Source organism: Oenanthe melanoleuca, chromosome 4, assembly GCF_029582105.1.
Source record: "Oenanthe melanoleuca isolate GR-GAL-2019-014 chromosome 4, OMel1.0, whole genome shotgun sequence".
NCBI classification, from domain to species: Eukaryota; Metazoa; Chordata; class Aves; order Passeriformes; family Muscicapidae; genus Oenanthe; species Oenanthe melanoleuca.
The window spans coordinates 34927680-34949445 of record NC_079337.1 but is presented as its reverse complement, the minus strand read 5'-3'; the positions used below and the strand labels follow the sequence as shown (position 1 = coordinate 34949445).

Genomic DNA, 21766 nt, shown 5'->3' with positions numbered 1-21766 from the left:
TCTCATTAAAAAAAGCTGAACCCAGGTGGGGTTTTGCCTGGTTTTATGTTTCACTGTAAAAACATTGCATGCCCTTACTCAGAAATACTCAGTGAACCAGCCTTTAGCAGGCAAGGCTTTTTTCTAGTGGTCAGGGAAATAAATTCTGCTCAGCAGGATTGACAGCTGCTCTGGTTTCTTTCCTTCTTTAAAATAATTATCTTAAAAAACATTAAGACCATCAATATTTATTGTCAAAAATAGAACTTTTTACTTATCCTAACATCTGAAGATACTGTGGTTTCTAAGCTGGTACTCGGCTCACAGGTTTTCTCCATCATTTTATAGACCACACTTCCAGCTGGTAGGCAGGATTTGAGGGCTTGACTCCACTGATCTGCATCTGATATCTCTGGGTGGACACAACAGAGCCTCTGCAGCATAACTGCATTTTCAAAATTCTCTCAGGATCAGGGTTTTACTATTTGCCTCTGGTACCCTCTGATTCTTCCTAATAAAAATTTCCAGGAATATACTCTGGTACAAATTAGAACATTAACACCCTCCCAGACATGGATACATGATTTTTCTCACTTCTGCACAAGAAATAATATTTTGTTTTGTTGGTTTGCATGCAAAAGATGGGATTTTAAAATTACTATCATTATTGTTATTTGAAAGGCCAAAGAAGAGAATTTTCAAAATATTTTAGAATGTTAGGGCATGTATTTTCTTTAATTAACTCAGTTAATTTGGATTGGTGAAAGGTGTTTAAACAAAAGTGGAATATTTGACAGGCTTTGGAATCACAGTCAAAAGTGGGTCCCTCTTCAGTACCAGCTTAGAAGCAAGTTAGAGCAGCAAAATCTGCCTTTGAATTTCAAACACACTGTGAGGAATTCAGACCATACCACTGAAAAAGCACAAGGATCTACAAAGAGCAAGGCTACATCTGAGCCTTATATATCTCTTTATATGGTTGTCCATAAGAAAAACATGTTCCAAGCCTTCTTATGCTTGTTAACGTGGATTTTCATGGATACAGAAGTGGAATTTGTCTTTGGCAAAGGGCATAACACTCATCTACCTTCTGAGACTGAAGAAGAGAGATAACTAGCTCTTCTCTGAAGAGTTTTCCTTAAGAATAATTACCCAAGACCAAGCTCTCTTGCAGGATTGACTTTTGCAGTGCTTTCTAGTCTGTGGTATAGCTATACCCCATCTGTATCACAGGCCAGTCCATAGAACACAGAAAATTTAGTTTTAAATAAGGGAATTATTCAATAAGCTACAAGTTATCAGTGTACTGTTAATGCCAAAGCTGTAAACCTGACACCCCAGAAAAAGAAAATTTACTCCTGCTCGGGCTTAAAGGTGCTTTCTGGGATTAATTTGCTGAGTTCCTGAGACTGTGGTACACAACTTCTGCTCATGAAGAACAAGATACCATTCATGGAATAGCTGAACCATTGGCCCAGTAATCAGTTTGCTTTGAAAATACTACATTTGTAACAATTATATAGATTTAATTCTCCAGCATTTTAGTGGGGCTCTAGCTGCAGCTTTGGTAAACTGATCGTTGTTATTGCTCTGCTTGTTGTGCTGTGGCAGTGAATTGATGCACAGAGGACACTTCCAACATTTTCCTCTATACTTTAATGTTAAAATTAGATAATTGTGGGCAATGTCAACATAAAGATGTATTAATTACCACCCTCCAAAAAAAAAAAAAAAAGAATTGACTAAAATGCATTACTATGATAGTCTAATGTAAAAGTAGATGCTTTAACAACAAAACACCAATGTACCAAGGCAATTTCTGTCTGTTGTTACTTACATTGACATTTATTTCCTTTCCTGTTGCCTTAAGAAAAAAACCTCTTCTTTCTCAAAAGCACAAGCTCCAAAAAAACCCCAAACTCTCACTGCAATAGAGAAGGAGCAGTCAGAAAAACACTCCAGACCAGATCTGTGGTTTGTACACATTAGTGGGAATGATGACTGGGACCAAGGAGCCCCAAATGAATTAGATGGCCTGAGGGATCTCTGCAGTGCTCTGCCCACCAGCTCACAAATATGGAACCCAGTTGCCATGGTGCAGAGATCCAATGTTAGCATATGGGCCTTATTTATTGGTTTATTTATTGGGGTTGTGTGAGAAAAGAAGGCAGCAGTGTTGAGGTTCTTCACTCAGACCTCTGATAATACTTTCTCCTTCATCACTCTGAGGGGTAGCACAGTAGCTCAGTTTATTGAGAGCAGCAGACTCAGGGTGCTCCAGTTTTGCACCCTGGGAGGGTCTGAGCTCCCTTACACTGACACCTTGGGTCAGGCAGCTGAGTGTTTCCACAGCTGCTTCACAGGTAGCACCAAGCTGCCACCTCAGAAGGCAAGAAATAAAAAGGGAAATGTGGCTGATGTCTCAGTTTCATCAGACATTGGCAACACTGATCCTGGATTAAAAAAATCTACGCTTCACAGCCCTTTATAATAAGACAATAGAAATTTCATGACCTCCTGAAAACAACTAATTTTCCATCTTGTACATACCCAGAGCACGTGGAAATGTTGTGACAGTGGTATATGACAGAACTGACTCATTATGAATAAATAATTAGGAACCCACCTTCTGAACTTCCTATAGCTCCTAAAGCTTCCAATGTGGAAAAGTTTTACCTTTTCTAGAGCTTTAGGACAAACTTATCTTCTATTTAATCTGAAATTTCTGTCTTTCAGACCATTTACCAAAGAAAAATATTTGAAACTTGCATGGCTGATAATAGTCTTTCACAGGGATTTTTTGGCCATTGTTACTGACTTCCAGGTCTGACTGCTGAAATCTGGTTTGAAGGGAGGAAAGAACAGAGGAGACAAAACACGGCAAAAAGCCTGGCAGGCATAAATTTTGCTTTCCAGAATGTCTGTGCTTGCAATCAGCAGCTTAAAAAGTTCTGCTATGATCATCAAGAGATGATGCCTATCAATCAGTCTTTAAACACTGCCCATTAGGTTCTCTTGTTGAAGATGTAACTGAATCTACAATTCCCTGAAGGCTGTTTGCAGTCCACTTTGCAGCCAAAGGAGAAATAAGGGAAGCTCTTTTGCTTTCCAATACATTAAGTGGTGTGGATCAAAGAGATTAGTATCATGGCCTAAAAAGTTATTTTTTAGAGCTATAATAGAATCTATACTGCTACTTTTTTTCTCCCCATAGAATAGTTTAAGCCATAAATCAAGTCACATAGTATTGATGGTAGAATATATTTGCAGATGTCACCCCTTAGTATAAAGACTCCATTTCTAAGTGTTTTATTTTTCTGGTACTGTAGGATTTTATACATTCATGCAAAATGCATTATATTATTCTCTGAGTTTAGATTTTTTCCAGATGACAGGTGTTACTTTTATGATGCCCTGAATGGAATGACAGAGTGAAGTGCCCTGATTTATACTCCACTACAACCAGTCATACTGCTGTCACGACTGCTGCTCTTTCTCATTCCATGCCATGCCCTCCCTTGCCCAGCAATGAAATAAGCTGCAGCATTCCCAAATGCCCACAACAAACACGAGTCGATTCCCATCGTGCTTGCTCATTCACCCTGGGAACTTTTCCATTTCAGACCTCGCTCTGCAGCTCCTCTCACGGATGGTTTCCATTCCGCTGCCTTATCTGGGGTACACACGGTGTCTCATTCTTCATTTCAGATGTGCTGTTTGGAGACAAGCACCAAAACAATAAATCATGGGGCTAGGTTATTTTTAGGCCACATTTCCGAATCAGCGTTGAGACTTTTTCTGAAGAACCTGCACAAGGAACTTATTGTGTGCATACACAAATAAATGACACAATTCAATGGTTTAATACTATCTGCCAAGTTAAACTACTGCAGAGCAGCTGTGTACATTTAAAATGATCCCTGGCACTTCTGAAGACTTCATAAATCAGCAGCAACATACTTTCTTCCAATTAAGAGAGTTAAAGGAAAAAAAATCAGAAATTAATGTGTCTAGGACATAAATGACATCTCTACACACTTGTGAATGTGAATCTGGAGAAAAAAGAAAGAAGAAAGCACTGCTCTTTACATTACTAGGATTATAATATTTTAAAATGCCCATTTTTGTAAGTGTTTCAGTTGTTGTCAGAAGCATTGTTTTAAGAAGGCTTGCTTGAAGCAAGGCAGTGATATTAACCAAATCTATTGAAGAAATGAATGACAGTCATCAACCAAGCCACAGAAGCACTACACCAATGCCTCAGACTGAGGGTCCTTCCAATAAGAGTAACATGAGAAATACCCTGTATGGGCAGCCACAAGTCACCTTCTAGAACTCACTCTGAAAGCAATTACTAAAATACTACTTATTGCTCTAGAGAATCACATTGTCTAGTTCCACTATCCAAACTTTCCTGACAATCTGCTGGCATCTTTGAATGTCCAAAGGTGAAGGGCCTGGAGGGGAAGCTGTGTGAGGAGCAGCTGAGGGCACTGGGTCTGTTCAGCCTGGAGGAGACTCAGAGGAGACCTCACTGCAGCTACAGCTTCCTCAGGAGGGGAAGAGCAGGGGCAGGCACTGATCTCTGTGGTGACAGTGACAGCACCCAAGGGAATGGCCTGATGCTGTCTCAGGGGAGATTTTGGCTGGATATCAGGAAAAGGTTCTTCATCCAGAGAGTGTTTGGGCTCCCCAGGGAAGAGGTCACAGCACCAAGCCTGACAGAGCTCAAGAAGCATTTGGACAAGGTTCTTGGGCACGTGGTGTGAGTCTTGGGGCTGTTCAGGCCAGGAGATGGATTCAATGACCCTTGTGGGTCCCTTCCAGCTCAGGATTCTCTGTGATTCTGTGGTCAACAGCAACCACCACACAATTGCTCAGACTGTGCCATTGGTTCTTGTGCTCTGCTGTAGCAAACACTGAAGAAATGCAAAGGCAATAACAAGCATCACTGAGTCTTTACCATCTATGGCAGTCTCTTCTATTCACACTTCTTGCAACTTCTTGCCTTCTCACCGTGTTCTGTGTCTTCTCACAACTGTTTCTTGGTCTCTTGCTGCAGCTGATCATCTTCCCAACCATATTTGACATAGTTTGTTTGTCTCTGTGACTACATGCATTAAAAATATGTGTTAGTTCTAGTTTAGACCTCACTAAAGGTGGCAGAAAGGAGAATAAGTGCATTAATAGAAATACCTTAAATTTTTTTTAAAACCCTCCCCAAAACAACAATGTTATGCAGAAACCAACACCCATCTGATCAAGTCACCTTCCCTTCCTCTCCAGCAGATTGTTCAGGTATATTCCAGAAAACTCCACTCAAAGCAGCCTTGCTTCCTCCCTTTCTTCACTGAATGGTGTTGGCAACAAGGCTCCCACTGCTACAGTGCTGCAGGACACAGTTCTTGCACAGATGCAATTTGAGGAACATGTAGGTTGGAAGGGACCTAGAATATCCTCCTGCTCAAGGAAGGATTTTAGAGCAGGTAGTCAACACCATGGCCAACCAGGTTTTCAGTATCTCCAAAGACAGGGACTGTACAACCTGCTCCAGGATCTGACAAGTCCTTACACTGTGTTGGGATTTCCTGTTTTCCAGTTTGAGTCTGTTGCCTGTTGTCCTTCTGCTCTGCACACCCAATAAGAGGACTCTATCTTCTTTATACTTTCCTGTTAGGAAGTGATTCCCAGCAGTGGGAATCACAGAAATGAATTTCATTATTAGAGTTCATTTACTCAGAATCTGGTATTTCCATTTAAATACTTCCTAGGATCCACAACTGGTTCTCTCCAGAGAAAGAATATCTCCTTTCACTCTGTGCCCTGGCAGAACTGAGAACTGATATCTGCCTAATTGCCACAGTGTCTGGAGCAGGCTTGAATCTGCTTCCTGTTAACTAAACCATCATTGCACATTTGAAACACAGAACTGATGTAAAAGTGTGTCCTCTTGTTTAAAGCTTACAGCAATGCAGGCCATTTTTGTGGTAAACCAAGTGTGGAATGGATAAGATTTGGAGCACTGGGAGACTAGTCTGGGTCAATGCTGCTGCATATTGCCATAATGACTCATAATATCATTTAGCTGTAACTCTTCAACCAGTGCATAAAAATTTCAGCATAGTATGATGTTAATTTAATAAGAAATAAAAGACTGGCTTTAATACAGATTTGTAAAAGGTTTTGCAAAAATGCTGTATCATTTGATTCTTTCACAGCATCATTTCCTGTGCCAGCTGTCTCTCGTGACAATGATATGTTTGACAATTCAGACAAGGAGACTTTAGGCCTGGAAAACTCTAGGAACTGAACAATGAGACATTTCCAGCTAACAGCTTAACCCTCTGGAAAGCTGACAACCACTCAGGACTGCTATGATACACTTTGCAGGTTATTCACAGCTCACATTCATTTGACAACAAAGAATTCCCATTCTTCAGGTGGAAGTTGATTTATGCACATAATGTGTGGATGTTATGTGGATACACTTCAAGGGGCAAGTCAGGTGAATCACACCCAGCAGCTGGAAACATGCCAGCACATCAACCTGTCCCTCAGGGCTTCTGTGGAGAGGATGCTGCACGTTCAAATAAATGGATTTCATGACTAAGGCTCTCTGCTGTTCTCTTTTCCAGCCTCTGCAGGAGCAGTCAGAGGATTTGCCTCTTCCATGGTTATGGGGACAGACCAGTCATGGTGTCCTCTACAGGTGATATGAAAATGATTGCTATCATCTTCTTGTGCTTTCCCCTTCACCTTGAAGCCAACAGAAGTTTCCAGAGGGAGCATTCTGTGACCAGCAAACCAAACTGCTAATGGTGAGAAAGATAAGGCAGTTGGTAAATTCCCAGTGACAGAGAACTGGAAAGACTCAGCAAATCACTAGTACAAAAGCAGTGGGCAGGGCTGAGACAAGAAATGGGCTTAGACACTTCAGTCACCACTTTAGATCCCTTTTTCAGCTTCAGCTTGCCCAGAAAGTAACACCTTAGTACCCTGGTACCCCTACAGCTTATCAAGCCAGATCTGAACAGCACTGAACTGCTTTGCCTTGCCACAGATAGGCAGGTGAGCCTAGCCCCTCCTTAATTCCAGCCAAAATGTCACAGAAATCAGAGGCCAGGTAAGGAATAGCATGGAAAGCAGAGTTGAGGTGATACATTGCTATTTGTATACAAAACTGTGGTTCTCCAATCTATGCTGGGCTGAGCCCTACACCATCAAGCTCAACTCTCTTCCTGCTTTTTAAAAATTTTTGGCAATTCCCTGGCAGCTACATCAGCCAGGATTGCAGGACTCAGCTGCCTTGTTAGCCAGACAGAGAAACAAGCATCCAGAGAAATTAGTGCCTGGAGAAGATGCTGTTTATTGTGTGTAAAAAACACAACCTACTCTGTTGCTTTGATTCCTCAAAAGCAGCAGTGCAAACTGCCAGATGGTGCTTTCTGGTGCCTCCACAGCTACCCATCAGGAGAGTGCTCCTTGTGTCTTGGGTAGAAAAGAGACTCTTCACCCTTATTCTTGGAGATGTCCCTTGCAGCACTGCAGGAGGGATAATATTTAAAATCCCTGGGGCTCTGTGCCTGGGTAGTTTTGTGTAATTCTGACTGTAGGGGCTTCTCTCCTAGGGCACCCCAGCTTTCTCTGTGCACAGCCTGGGAAGATGGAGAGCATGGCAATTGTTCCAGAGAGCAGGCACCTCAAACTCCAACAGCATTCCCCCCTGGGAACATAAAAAAAAAAAAAAAAAAAAGAAAAAAAAAGAAAAAACAAAACAAAACAAAACAACAACAAAAAAAACCCACCTACAGTTTAATGTGATAAAATGTTTCATACTTTCCAGTAAGTAAATGAGTAGGAAATGGAAGAATTTCCATTCTGGAAAGTTAAGGAATTGTTATTTGTAAATGCAAGTAATGCTGCAGAGTTTAAATTTTTGAGGAAGTCTGTGTTTATCTTGGGGAAGATAGTAGAGCTGATCTGTTTTCTAGATTTTCATGGCCCTGATGAAGTAATATTTTGCAAATGTTGTTTACAGTTCCTGTCTTACAAAGCCATATTATGTGTATATGTACATATACGTATATCTCCTTAACTAGACACTCTATAAGGAATCCAAACAGCATGTGAAAAGCTAAAAATGCTTTTGCAGAATATACATCTTACTTTGCCAGTAAGTATCTGACAGAGATAAGAGATTTGTATTATTATTTTTATGGTTATTTTTTTACTTTACTATCACAGCCAGCAGGTTTAAAAGGCAAATTTTTTGTTAAAGCACAGAACACACAGACTTCCACATAAAGACTAGTATGATAAAATGCTTTCAAATGATCATAATTTTGCCCAATTTAAAAAAAGAACACACTTCATAGCTGTAAAGCAGCACATGGCTGGATGGAAAGAAAATTCCACCAAGTATTTTATCAGCTGGCTGCCACTCTCTGTATGTGAGCCAATAAAAATGGAGAATTTTATTGAGAAGCAATAATTTCCTCTATATCAACTCTTGCAAGCTCTATTACATCAAACCCCAAATGTGCTCACAGAAACAAAACACCCTTTTAAATGTTTTCCCAAGATATGATGTAGCCATTCCATCTATCATTTGGACCCCATTTTAACCAAACATGCTCATATTGAGGAGGCAGAGGTCTAAACTGCAGATAGCACAGCTATGCAAAAGGACTACAAGCTTCAGAAGGCTTTACATAATTTGTTTGTTTGTTTGTTTTTAATTTTGGAGCTCAACACAGTGAGCTATCTTGGATGTGCTGTAACACAGCTCTAAAAGGCAATGGCAGGAAGAGCACAACTTTATTGAACAGATCTTGTTACACAGGGAAGGGATGTGGAAAGCTTTTCAGCACAGGAAGCCATAGTCACTCCCTTGACCAGAGGCAACACTTCAAACCAAATTAAGTACAAGTGAGCTGACTAGAGGAGCACCTGCATATTCCCAGAACCATTAAGCTTTTGGTCTCTGGGACTGGACCATGTGAACCAAAATGGAAGTCAAATAATTTCTGATGACCTTGGAAGGCATTAGAGCTGGCCCACAACAATTTATGCCTTTACTGCACAGATTTGCTGATGTGCTGAATTTAAATAATCTCCTATTTTGCATTGGCTGAGATGTATAAGAGGCTGTGTCTTTGACTTTGGTCTCAGCTGGCTGCAATAAATAAATCCATTCTTTGTTTATACATATTTTTGTCCATACAAAACTGCAGGCACTCAAAGGCCTCTGAGACCCTGGTTCAGGAGTTTGGTGGAGGACAAAGCCTGTGCTCACTGGAGCTGACTGAACCCATGGAAACCATGCAATGACCCAAGTCAGTGTCACACAAATGTTATCTCACCTGAAAAACCTCATCCAGCTCTTGTTCCAACTGCTCAGCACCAAACTGCCCATCAGGAAACAGCCCCAAACCTTGGCTGGGTCCTGCAACTACATGTCAGTGGCTGCTCAACAGCCAAGGTGGTGGGAAGTCACTGTGTTCTAACAGGAATGTACTTGGGAAAAACTTCTAGGCTCAAGAATTTACACATTACCAAAGAGTAAACCCTCAGTCAGTTTTCTTTCTTTAAAGCCCATAGAGGCAAGGATGCAACATTTTACAATATTTGTGGCCAAATATCTATGTCCATCAGAAAAAAAAAACCAAAACCAAACCAAACCAAAAAATATCAAATCTGGGAAAATATGCAGCAGGAAAATACATCCTTCTTTGCCTTTTGAGCAAAAGCTTTTAATGCAGCTGAATCAGTCACCAAGTGAACACTGATCATACCAGGAGAAAGAAAACAGCTGTGGACACCAATAGGAGCAGCTCTGCTGTATCACTTCATTTAATGATCCACTGCTTTGGCACTTGATAATTTGCTTTGAATCTGAGTCCCATCCCCCAGTGAAGCATCTTCCTTTCTTCCTCTTGCAGACTCAATATACATGATAAGGTTCATTAGTCAAAGCAAAGTTTTCTTCAATTTGTCTGCAGCTGGCATTCCTGTATAACATGAAATGGAATAAATCATACAGTGGTTCCAAAATTAAGTATCCAGCAGTTTATAAGCAGAGTACTCAGTTTTCTCAAGGGTACCTAGCCTGATACTGGGGACAGGGGCATGGAGCCCTATCACTGAATCCCTGATCTGCTTTTACAAAGGTCCCCAGTGAGGTAATTTTAAGAGGTACTGGCTCTGTTTTAGCTTGACTTTGAGCCTCTATTTCATGGTGAAATAGATCTCAAGGAGCACTGGCAGCCACAGTGCTGTCTCTGCACTGATCCTTGCAGGTAACTGCAGTGCCACTGGCAGGAGAGGGCAAACAGAGGGAGTGAGAGGAGCTGCCATCCCATTCTGCCTGAGAAAAGAGAGAAGATGCTCCAAACACTGGGTTTGGGTGTTGCTTTCTCTTCCCTTCACTAAATTGAGCCAGATTTGGACACATGGTGTTCTGAAAGAAAAAAATTAAAAACCCAAAAGATTAAAAATGAAAGGAGTTTCTGCAGAAAAAAAAAAAAAAGCTGAAATGAAATATTCTCGCTTTTCAAATGTTTTCTTCGTGTTTTTGACTGAAAACATTGCTAAGAATTAAACCTAAATCCTCAGATAGTTTCAGTCAATCCAAACCTGCATTTTAGGGAATAGAGATACCTAACATATGTCAGTGCAAGGCTGCTGACCATTTTTCCCAACAGAATACTGGAGCTCTCATATGTCACAGAGAGCTTAGAGTATAACAAATTTCTTTTTGTTTTTAGCAATTTCCTTTCGTGCTCAGTGAATTACCCTGTCACACATTCAACAACTTGTTTTCATATTGCTACAAGGAATTCTGCTGGATGAAATTAATGTAGTAAAGTGTATTCTCAGTTTTTATTAAGCTCTCTTGGCTGAGGAAATATCAGTATTTAGTAGAAAGATGGGGGAGGGAATGTAAGCACAAAGGTTTCACCTTTCTCCCTTGTATCTAAAAAAAAAAATTAAAATTAAAATGTTTGGTTTCATGAAAGACAGATCAATTCAGATGACTGGTCAGATTCTGCTGAGTACCAGTTGCAATAACAAAATTTTCAGGCTTCTTATGCTTTAAAGTTAACAGAGCTGGCACTGTCAGTACTATAAAAAGAAGCAAATAACCCAAAAGAAATGTAAAGGCCACAAATACTGTTTAATGATGTGACTTTGCCTATGTGAGCAAAGTAATTAAAGCCCAGGCAGAGGCAGTAGGGAGAACAGGAAGAAAGCTGAGAAGCAGTAATTAATTTAAAATATTATGATGCTTCTTGCTGCAAATTCTGTAGTTTCCACATCACAGCAGAAGCTCAAAGCAGTGCCTTGTCCCTTCAGGATGCTGATTTCTGCAGGATACAGACACCTACCCAGTAAAGTGTGTATAATAGATGAATAAAAGAAACAATTGTTTCTGCTTCAGCATGATGGTGTGATGGTGAACTTTGATGGCATCCTAGTAAAACACATAACATTTATTGCTGTGATAAACTGCTCTTGAGGGAGTGATTTCCCTGCCCTCCCAGCTGGAGCTGTCGTGCTGCAATGACAGAGTGGGTAAGGAAGGGACGGAACAATAGAGAAGTCAAGGAGCTGGAGCCTGACCTTAACAGAGTGGGTGGTATTTGCTGCAGTCCAGAAAAGCAAATAACTCACTCAAAGGTGATAGATTTTACTGGGGAGTGGAAATAACAAAGCTGAGAAATAAAGTGGAGCAAACATGGTATGAAAGCATATTAAAGTAATTGAAGGAGAGGATTTACTTTTCAATAGGTTCAGCTATTAAGGAGAGAGAGGGAAAAGCAAAAGAGGGGTGAGAGAACAGAGGAAAGAGGAACAGAAAAAAAGAAAAAAGAAAGAAGAATAAAAAAGGGGGGGAAATGGAAAAAAGAAAAAAAAAAAAAAAAACAAAACCAAGGCTCACAACTGCAAGGTGTTCTTGATTAAATGCATCACTCAGTGACATGTCCAAAACACACCAAACCACTTCATGGAACACCTCGCCTGACAGCAAGGGTGTAATTGAGTAGTTGGTACTGGAAAATTTGTTCCAGTTTTCCCTTTTTGAGACTAGGGACTGCAGGGACCTATGGCCTACAGGAGCAACATCCTTCATGGTCTCCACCTCAGTCACGAACATGCAGGAGCAAATCCAGGTTTTGAAAGCAGACAGAAATTGTTTTAAACTATTTTTTTTTTTTTTTTTTTGCACATGAGTGTGTGTAGAGCAACTACCTGTCTCTTTTATTCATTCTTTCCCTTTGCCCTCTTTTCCTGAGCATGAGAAAGGTCAGAGTTCTCACTGATCAAAAAAAATTAAGAGTTGCTGTGGTACTAGTGACTTTAATCCAGCTGCATTTGCTGTGGGCAGACAAAACATGATTACAATATGTATGTTGGGAACATTTTTACATTTACATTGTCATTTTTACAAAGCTGAAATAAATCAGTGACTTGACTGACTAAAGAGTGGTATTCAAGAATAGTCTATTTGCTTAACAAAATATCACAGATTGATAGGAAAAAGTAATCTGACTGAAAGAAGGCATGGAAGCTCAAATAAGTTATAGATATGCAAAGAGAATGAAAGAAAAAAAAAAGCATCAATGTAGTGAAGTTACAATTTATATCTCTCATAACTGATTTCAAAAGGAAGGTATGAAAATTGATAAAGTATCCATTTCTATTCTGCAGGGACTTTTTTCCTAAAATGTATATAATAAAAGGTTCTTTCACTCAGTTTGAGGTACTTTTATGGCTCCCGTTCATATTGCATTAAAGTGCTTCAAAACAGAAATGTATTTAATTTTACAATGTACTTTTGAGAAGCAGATGTCTCTTTTGCCTCCATGTTAACAGAGGGGAAAACTCAAAGAAATATTCTGAGTTGATGTCAGATGGGATACATACACTGATAAAGCACGATGAACCTGGAAATTTCTGGATGAGAATGTGATTTGCTGGGTACCCTTTTTCCAAGAATAAAAGCAACTGCCTGTTTGAATCCATTATTATTACTATTATTATTACTATTATCATTATTACTATTACTATCACTATTATTATTATTACTGCTATTATTATTACTATACAAAGGTGTTGCTGGAGACTACAGATATCCAAAAGTCTTTAGACCAGCAAAGAGCTGATGCATAAGACATTGATAAGAGAGCTTACACTCAGCTTACACTGAGACATATTCAATTCCTAGAGGATAAGGACCATGAAGAAGCTGCTGACCCCTGCAGAGGCTGTGGAGATTCCAGTGCCTTGTGGCATGGATCAAACCTAAAGATGGACTTGACTGAAGAGAATTAGTATTGTTAGACACTGTGACTGGCAAATTGTCATCATCTTCAGACTGTTCTTTACTTGGGGTGATGAAAACCAGGGGCTGTACTGAAGGGGTCATCAGATTAGATGTTTCTAAGCACATCAAAAAGTTATAGCTTCTTTCTGTCTCTTCTAGACAGAATGGTAGGGCAGGAGAATTACTCATTAAGTCACATAATTAATTATATGGATATGGCCGTATACCTGTGGCTACATACCTTGAACAGTGCCATGATCATTATTTCTTTCTTAAAGCATTGTCTTTCAAAAAGCTCAATAGCAAGCAGCAGCTTTCTCATCTCATATCCTGCTCCATGGTCTTCTCTTCCTCCCCAGCTCCAAGGCATTTAGGGAGAACCCAGCCACCAGGATGATCTGGAACAGACTGCAGCACCCCCACCACCAGACTGTGCCACTGTCTGCATCCCCAGGGATGGTCTCCCCTTCCCCAGCAGCAGACTTGGCCCAAATATCCTGTCTTTAAAGGAGAGAGGGTTAATGTCCGTTGGGATTGGGGGATAAAACATCTGGGGGAACCCAGTGAAAGCCAAGGCAAACACACCTGAGAGGTGCTGCTCCCCAGGATGCCCACAGGCTCACGGCAGAACTTCTCACACCCTTGTCTCCATCCTCCTTTTCCCTTGTCAGTTTTGAGAATGCCACTTTTCAGAATATTATCCTCCTTTTTTATTGCAATTGCCCTGCAGGTCAGCAGCAGGATCCTTGTCCTCCACTCAAAAACATAGCATGGTATGAACAACCTCTTCTGGAGAAGGAAAAGAGGAGAGATGATCACAGCAGCACAAGGACGTTTTTGGACACATAAGAGGAGCATGTTTTCCAGCTGCAGCAAGACAGCTTTTTTTTTTTTTTTTTTTTTTTGCATCTCTAGATTACATTAATGCATCTTGTGCTGCAGAGGCTGTGCTAGCAAGTTGTGCATTCATTTGTGCAAACTACAGACACCCACCAGGCACAGAGGTCCTGCAAGACTTCTTCCCCTTTGATCCCAACCCCAAATGGTGTGCTGCAGTACACAGCATAGCTCTGTAAACACCACCACTGAAATCTGCTTTTTTTTCTGTCCAATTTATATAGTTTTCTTTCTTTTATACTATTTAAAAATATAAGTACTTACATATATATATTTATTTACCAAAGTTGTTTTTATTAATGAATCCTTTGTGTCTTACAACTCCTGCAGAGCTGATAATTTGCTAGAAAAATTATAATGGAAGTATCCCATGGAATGCCTTAAAACCAATTGACAATTTGGTTTTTTGTCTTTGTACACAGTCATACAAAAGACTTTGAGTGTGCCAGTTCTTTGAACCAAGTTCTTTTCATCTTTTCATCTGTACCAGAACCAGTTTGAGCTGCACCAATAGCTGTGACTACTTAGGTAAGTCATATAACACCACCTTCTCCAGCAAAAAAGCACTTCTCTGTGGCAGAGAGACATAAATCTCCCCAGAGAGTGAATTTCAAACCCCTGGCCTGCTGGATTGCCTGAATGCTTGCTGAAAGCAGACATAAAATAAAGAGCCTGCATTTAGGAATGGCACGGATGGGTGAGGCATTTCCTTCTCCCCTCCTGCTCAGCTTGCTCCAGGTATCGCTCAGCCTGGCACACCCTGATTATCTTGGGGAGCTTTTCCTCTCAGATCTGGGCTGGCACAGTTGTTCTGGGCTCTGGTCCCTCGGCAGGACCCCCTGGACCAGAGGGTGCTGCAGGTGAGGTTTCAGTAAGACACAGCCCCTCTTTCTCAGCCAGCAGCCCACCTGTCTTGCAGGGAAAGGCTCATCATGGCCAGTTTTCCCTTCCTGGTAGAAGGTGGACATATTTCTCTGTCAGAGCCACTGAACTGCAGCCAGTTCACTCTTAATATTATTTGTGTGCACATGTTCACAGGTCCCTGTGAATGCGACAGTGAGACTGTGATAGAAAGTACGTGTAAACCAAAATACGCAAAATAGGTAATTTTTCATAATTCAATATGACATCCTTCCTTTAATTTAAACCTAATCAGGGAATAAGAAACCAAAAACAGCTGTAAGCATTCACATTACATCTCTCCAGGGAAACGTACATAAAGTTAGGATTTGTTTTCACCCAATGGAAATTTTGCGATTTCACACAGCCACTCTTTTTGTTTCAGCTGCTTCTTTATTACATTTTCCATAACAGAATTTACAGTCTCCACAAAATAAAAAGCAATTCCACAGCATTTTCCTTGCCTTACCTTCTCCCTCTCAAAACATGAAAAGATTAAACACATAAGTGTTTCTAGTAATCTGCCTACCTCTGCCATAAATTCAACAGGCAGGAGAGATTTTTTTTTTTAATCGGTGAGATGTGCCTTGAAACTGTGCATGGCCCAGCATGATACACACCATTTTTTTTTTTTTTTGTTTTGGTTTTTTTAACAATTCATACAGTAAATAAGCTTTAGGAAACCACATCCAAAGGCATTTTAAAACTCTCTTCTCCCACGTACATCAATCCTGGCCAGCAGCGCAGAATTAAAATGCACGGTGAGCTCAGAAGTGAACACTTCCAAAGCTTAAAATGTTCCACTGAGCATTCCAGTAGGGAATGTGAGCCCTCCCAGCACAAAAGGACACAGCCCTCAGACCATGGCCATCCAACAATTCCTCAGCTGTTGGAGGGAGCAGAGAGGGGCCCGGCAGCAGCGTGGAACAAGCAGAAGCCTGTATCCCCTGCATTTAGAGGGAAGCAATAATCTGATCACAGCCCTCAGCCCCTCTGAAAGTTGGTCACTAATGGAAGGTTTAAGAAAAGTGCTCTGCTGCTGAAGCTCTCTCAAATAAAGTGCACAGTACTTGTGAACAGCGATGCCTCATGAGTCCAAAGTTAATGCCAGCAACAGCCTCTTAATCTGTACTTAATAATCAGGCAGAGTGACCCAAGGCAAAGTTTAATGATCAAGGCTGGCAATTAGAGCTATTGGTAACAATTAGTTTTTCTGCAAATGTGCTCTCCATGGTGGGAAATGTAACTATTAAATTTCCAGACATTTTTAACTACATTTTTAAAAATGTGACATTATCATCTATAAATACTGCTTGAGACCACTACCTAAAGTTAAATGCAGGAGTAGTGGCAAGATCTTGCAGAAAAAGGCAGAAGAAGAAATTGTGACATTTGGCTATAATCACAGAAAACCTGACTTGGGAGGAATTTAGGGGGAAAAATTTCCCTCACAACAAAAGATTTTGAACATGACCTTGTAGAGGAAGGAAATCACAATGTTAAAGTGGCATCACCTGAGAGCTGATTGCCAAGAGTGGCACTGTCCAGGTTTAGCAGAGGACAAACAGGTCTTGGAAGACTAAAGCAAGGACCTGCTGAAGTTAAAACAACCACGTGGATAGGACCCATGTGTTGTACTTTGAGATGTACAGGAGTGTGACTTCCAATGCCTTTGGTGCAAGGCAGGGGGAATTTTGCAGCCACTGGCTTTCAGGGGAGCATAAACATGTCTGGGTTCTCCTCTCTGTGCCTGGAGGTGCTGGCTCCTCAGGGCTGCAGCCAAAATTTCTGACACAGAATTTAAATTTCAATTTCTGACACACTCAGGGGAGAGAGTGAGGGATGAAGATGTCCCTGGCACTTGGCAGGACTAACACCCCACTGTCTTATGTCAGAATGATGAAATCCTCCTGGAAGGCACTGGAGCAGCACCATGTACCTCTTACTATACACCTGTAATAGTAATGTTGAAACTGAAGTGCTGACATGCTTTTCATTAGGACAAAAATGTGCTTGTTGCTTGGAGTACAAGAAAGTCGTGGGAGGAAGCGGGAATTAGGCAGTAGAAGGAAAACAAGAGAAAGATGCCAGCTAAGAAAGACCTGGCTTTGCCTTGTTCTTAACAATTGCCCTGTCAGTATTTTAGGCTTTATATATATGTGCATCATAAAACTGGTGAATTTTTCTTCTGTGTTTTGGAACATCCTTTTTTTTTTTTTTTTTTTTTTTTTTCTATTTCTTTTTCTTTTATTGGCAGCAAATACATATTTAATTCTAAAGGAAAGTGGAAAGGAAAGACAAATGGACAAACATGAAAAGTTGGCACTCTAAAGCATATTTTCCAAGACCATTAATATATGCCTGATGTATACAGAACAGCAACTTTGGACTTGAGGCAAGAATTCATGGCCTCCTAAAATACATATTATCATGTCTTAAAGATGTAGTCTGGAAGAGTTAGACTTCTAGTTAGCAAAGACAAAAGCATTTTAAAAATTCAGATAGCACAAATGCATTTTTTATATGGTAGTAGTGCATAAGGTGGAAAATACTTCTGATCTATATAACCAAATTAAATTATTCTTAAATTAATTTGGAATCTATCTAGGTTCCAAAATTGCTCTTAAGAAAAATATGTACACTAGTACATATAAACAAGATAGGCATATTGCTGAGCATGATATACAAACATTTACAATACTTTTTAACCACTACTGATAAATTAAGGTAGCTTTAATAGCTCAAAAATCTTAATATCCATGTACCCCATGTAGTTCAAATCAGGACAAGCTATATCAAATACTATTCATGGACAAACACAGGTACATGCAATTCTTAAAACTAGTTTCATCTATTATTTTGACATTCTCTCTTGTGCGAGTGATTGTTTTCTCTGTTTTCTCTGTTTGTATTTTTTCTTTTTTGCCTCTATTTTCTTTTTTTTTTTTTTAAGCCTGGAAACTGCCACAGAGCAGTCTGGCAGCTATAACCTCCAGCTAACTACTAGCAAATGCTAACATGCTGTAAAGTGGAACATTTATACAAGATCCATCTGGTGCATACAAGTAGGAATCCAAGATTTAAAGCCATTACATTGTGCATGTGCATTTACACCTTCACCAAAGTTGGCAAAAGGAGTAGATTTTACCCCATGACTCCAGTAGTAAAAGGAGTGGTGTGAAACATGTGCTGACCTACGTTCCTCCATCCAATTGTAGTTATTATATACTGCTCTTTGGCATGTTACATCCCAGGCTCCATGCCAGGAGTAAATTAGTTCAGTCCCGAACTTGCCTATCAGAAATTAAATAGTACAAGAGTGAAACATGCCTATAAAGGATTAGAGTAGCTGAGAGTTTTCTTTTGATCAGCGTTACAGATTTAAAAAGGCAGTCCAGTGGGTCTGGTAAACCCTGCAATGCTCCCATCAAAAGGACGTCCCAGTTCACCCTTTTTGCCATAACCGAACAGAAAGAAGGGAAAAATGGCTTTGAGCTTTTTGCTGTTCTTCGTGAAGCTTCGAATTCCTCAGCCATATGCCTAAACTTTTAGTCTTTTTCCAGCCGGTACATCCCCATCCCCTCGGGCAGAATAGACCTGGGTTTGCTAGCAATATTTTGCTTTGTATTTATACAGGAGGTATATAAAAGAAATACGCAGAAATTAAAGCAAAGCATGCAGAAATCAACGACAAGCATAACCATCATTAATGTTGAAGGGAAAGGCTGCATTTACACTACCAGAGAAATGCGGGTTCCCGTGGGAAGCAAGCGATGCTTAAGGCATTCACTCATGCCCTCTGCCGTCTGTCCCGGAGAATTCCAGCGCAGGCTGGCCCCTCTCCGGGAGAGCAAGCAGAAGCCCAGGAGGCTGTCAGGGCTGGGTGATTCCCGCTCCGGGCGGTTCCGCAGCGCATCCCGCTGGAGCTCAGCGCGGTCCCGGGGCGCGCCCGCCGCGCCGCGCCCGGAGCGCCGCAGGGAGCCGGGCCGGGCCCGACACCAGGTGGCACCAAATAACAACTTTACACACTGTGCACGGCCGGCTGTGCTTCCTGCTTGGTCTCTTCTTTTCCCTTTTTTTTTTTTTTTTTTTTTTTTTAATGGTGAAAAGGTCCCACAGAAATGTGCGATAGCGTAAAAAACACACACACACACACACACACACACACAAATCCAAAGAGACAAACAAAATCCCCCAACCAAGCAGGCAAACCCAAACCAAACCAAAAAACCAAACGCACAAAGCCCTAACAAACCTCAGAATTGATCTGGGGTGAGTTCACCCAGAGCAATGCCTTCCTCTGAAAGTGATGGGGAGAGATGGAGGGGCAGACAGGCACTCCCGGCTTTACCTGCCTGTGCAGATGCTGGTTCCAGGACCTGACAGCAGTAACTATCTCAGCAGCTCACAACAAAACCACATTCCTCCTCACTAACTGCTACAAAGTCAGCAGATTTCTGAGTGGGGCTCTCCTTGCCACCACCATTTGATAACACGGCTCCATCAGATCTCAACGTGCCAATGAGAGCAAGGCCACTATTTTGGGGAAGGAGAAATCATGCTCTTGGGGTGTGTGAGTGCATATGGGACATGCTGCACAACCAGCAGACATGATTTAGACTTTATTTGCACCCTGCACTTTGGTCATCTGGACAGCTCATTCTTTGCAAAAACCAAAGTGCAAACTTTACATGTTGGGCAGAAAAACGTGCACAAAAAAGGGTGGTGCTTTCTCCCCTGCAGGATGTTGCTCAGAAGACCAGTGGCACAGGAGGATGGACTGGCTGGTTTGCTTTTTCATAGGAACATAGAATAAGCTGAGCTGGAAAGGACCCACAAGGATCATTGTGCACAACTCCCAGCCCTGCACAGGACAGCCCCAAGGGTCACACCGTGTGCCTGAGAGCACTGTTCAAACACTTCTTGAGCTCTGTCAGGCTGGAGCTGTGACCACTTCCCTGGGGAGCTGTTCCAGTGCCCAGCCACCCTCTGGGTAAGGAACCTTTCCCTAATATGCAACCTAAACCTGCCCTGACACAGCTTCATGCTGCTCCCTCAGGTCCCATTGATGGCCACCAGAAAGCAGATATTGCTGCCTGCCCCTCCACCCCTCCTTGTGAGCAAGTTTTTCAACCTTTTCATAATCAATTATAATTCTAGAAGCACTGTAACTGTACCTGATATGAAGGCATTGCACTGTGGTGTTTCACAGAACCATGAGACTATTGAAAGAGACTTTTGGAAGCCACAGACTGCATTTGCCTAGCTGAAAGAAATGCTAACATCAGCTAGACCAGGCAGTTGAATGTTTTCTGCCATTAAGTTTTAGAAACCTCTCAGGTGAAAATCCCAAAGCATCTCGGTTTTCTCAATTGATATAATGAATAAAGTTATTCTGGTTGGACTTGTGTGTGTGTGCACAAGGAAAGCATACTTGAGGACCACTATGTAAGCTGTTGAGAAGCCACAGTACTGCCCTAGGTGATTTTCCAAACTAATGGCAAGAAAAACTTGATTACACAAGGTTAATACAGTTATTTTAATTATTGTCTTTTACATTTGCAGGTGTTCAATCTGATACCAATTATTTAATTTCATTTCCTTTGCAGGATGCAAAGGGGAGCAATCAGAATTTACATATTCACATATTCCAAAGGACAGAGGCTGCTCATAAACTCATAAGCAGAGACTTAACCCTGCAGCTTTTCCAGGTTCTGGCAGCAAAAAAAACATTCAAGGTACTGTTAGAGACTGTCCAACAGAAGAAGTGTGGATATCCCAGCTGAGGGTTGCCCTCCCTCACAATGAAAACACAGGATATCTCACAGGATACACATCCCCATGGCCCCAGGCCAGAGCAACAGGGAGGGCTGGGCAGTGGGAGGTAGAATAAAACACACATTATCTCTAAAAATATGGGTGTTCATACAGACCCTGTATGGTCTCGTGGTATCAAACTAACCCTATGGGCAGATTCACATTTATCCCAATGTAAGTTCTCCAGGCAATGGAAAGTTTGGGTGTGACGAAGCACTGTGAGAACAAAGATCCAGAACAAATTCATACATGAGCCACCTGTCTGATCAGCTGAAAAAAGTTGTGTTCAAGTCAGGCTTTAACTAATAAAAATAGTTTTAAAGGTGAATTAATGTTGAATGCAGTAAAACAGCCTATCAGAATCTCTGCAAGTTAAATGTCTTCAGACTATCAACTAGGCCATGAACTTTAATTATTTTTTTTAAATTTTAATGATTAATCGGGCAGGAGTCTTGAATTCTGTGTTCTTAAGTGGCAGAACTGCCATCCTTCCTAAATTCAGTGGCATTAGGGGTGTTCTCTCTCTCCACCACTGAAGAGACAAAGTGCCCTGCTGTAACTTCCTCCCTTTATGCAGCAGTTCAGGAAGGATGGAAGGAATGATTCAATTCTTCACACTTCAGGCTTAATACCTGCAGGTCAGGGTTGCTGTTCAGGGTGATGATGATGGGTATAAGAAAATGAATACCAGCTTCACTAAATGATAACTTTTTCTCCCATGGCAGCTGTATTTTTCTACAGTAGTCATTAATATCTAAAGCAAATCACTATTTAGGTTATATTTTTACTTTTCACACAGTGAAAAAGTTTAAAGAATCTGTTTTCCTTACTAGCCCAATCTCCCAG

The 21766-nt window shown here is 41.0% G+C and overlaps 1 protein-coding gene and 1 long non-coding RNA gene across 2 annotated transcripts in view; one reads left to right on the top strand and one right to left on the bottom strand.

Moving 5' to 3' along the window:
- The window catches only part of SCRG1 (stimulator of chondrogenesis 1), a 73599-nt gene that overhangs the window by 34771 nt on the left and 17062 nt on the right, over positions 1-21766 (top strand). The window lies entirely within an intron of this gene.
- LOC130252209 (uncharacterized) lies at positions 1906-5396 on the bottom strand. Its single transcript, XR_008840317.1, has 3 exons — positions 5249-5396; positions 4943-5089; positions 1906-3692 (listed from the first exon to the last, which is right to left on the bottom strand). It is a non-coding gene; the product is annotated as an uncharacterized LOC130252209 (long non-coding RNA).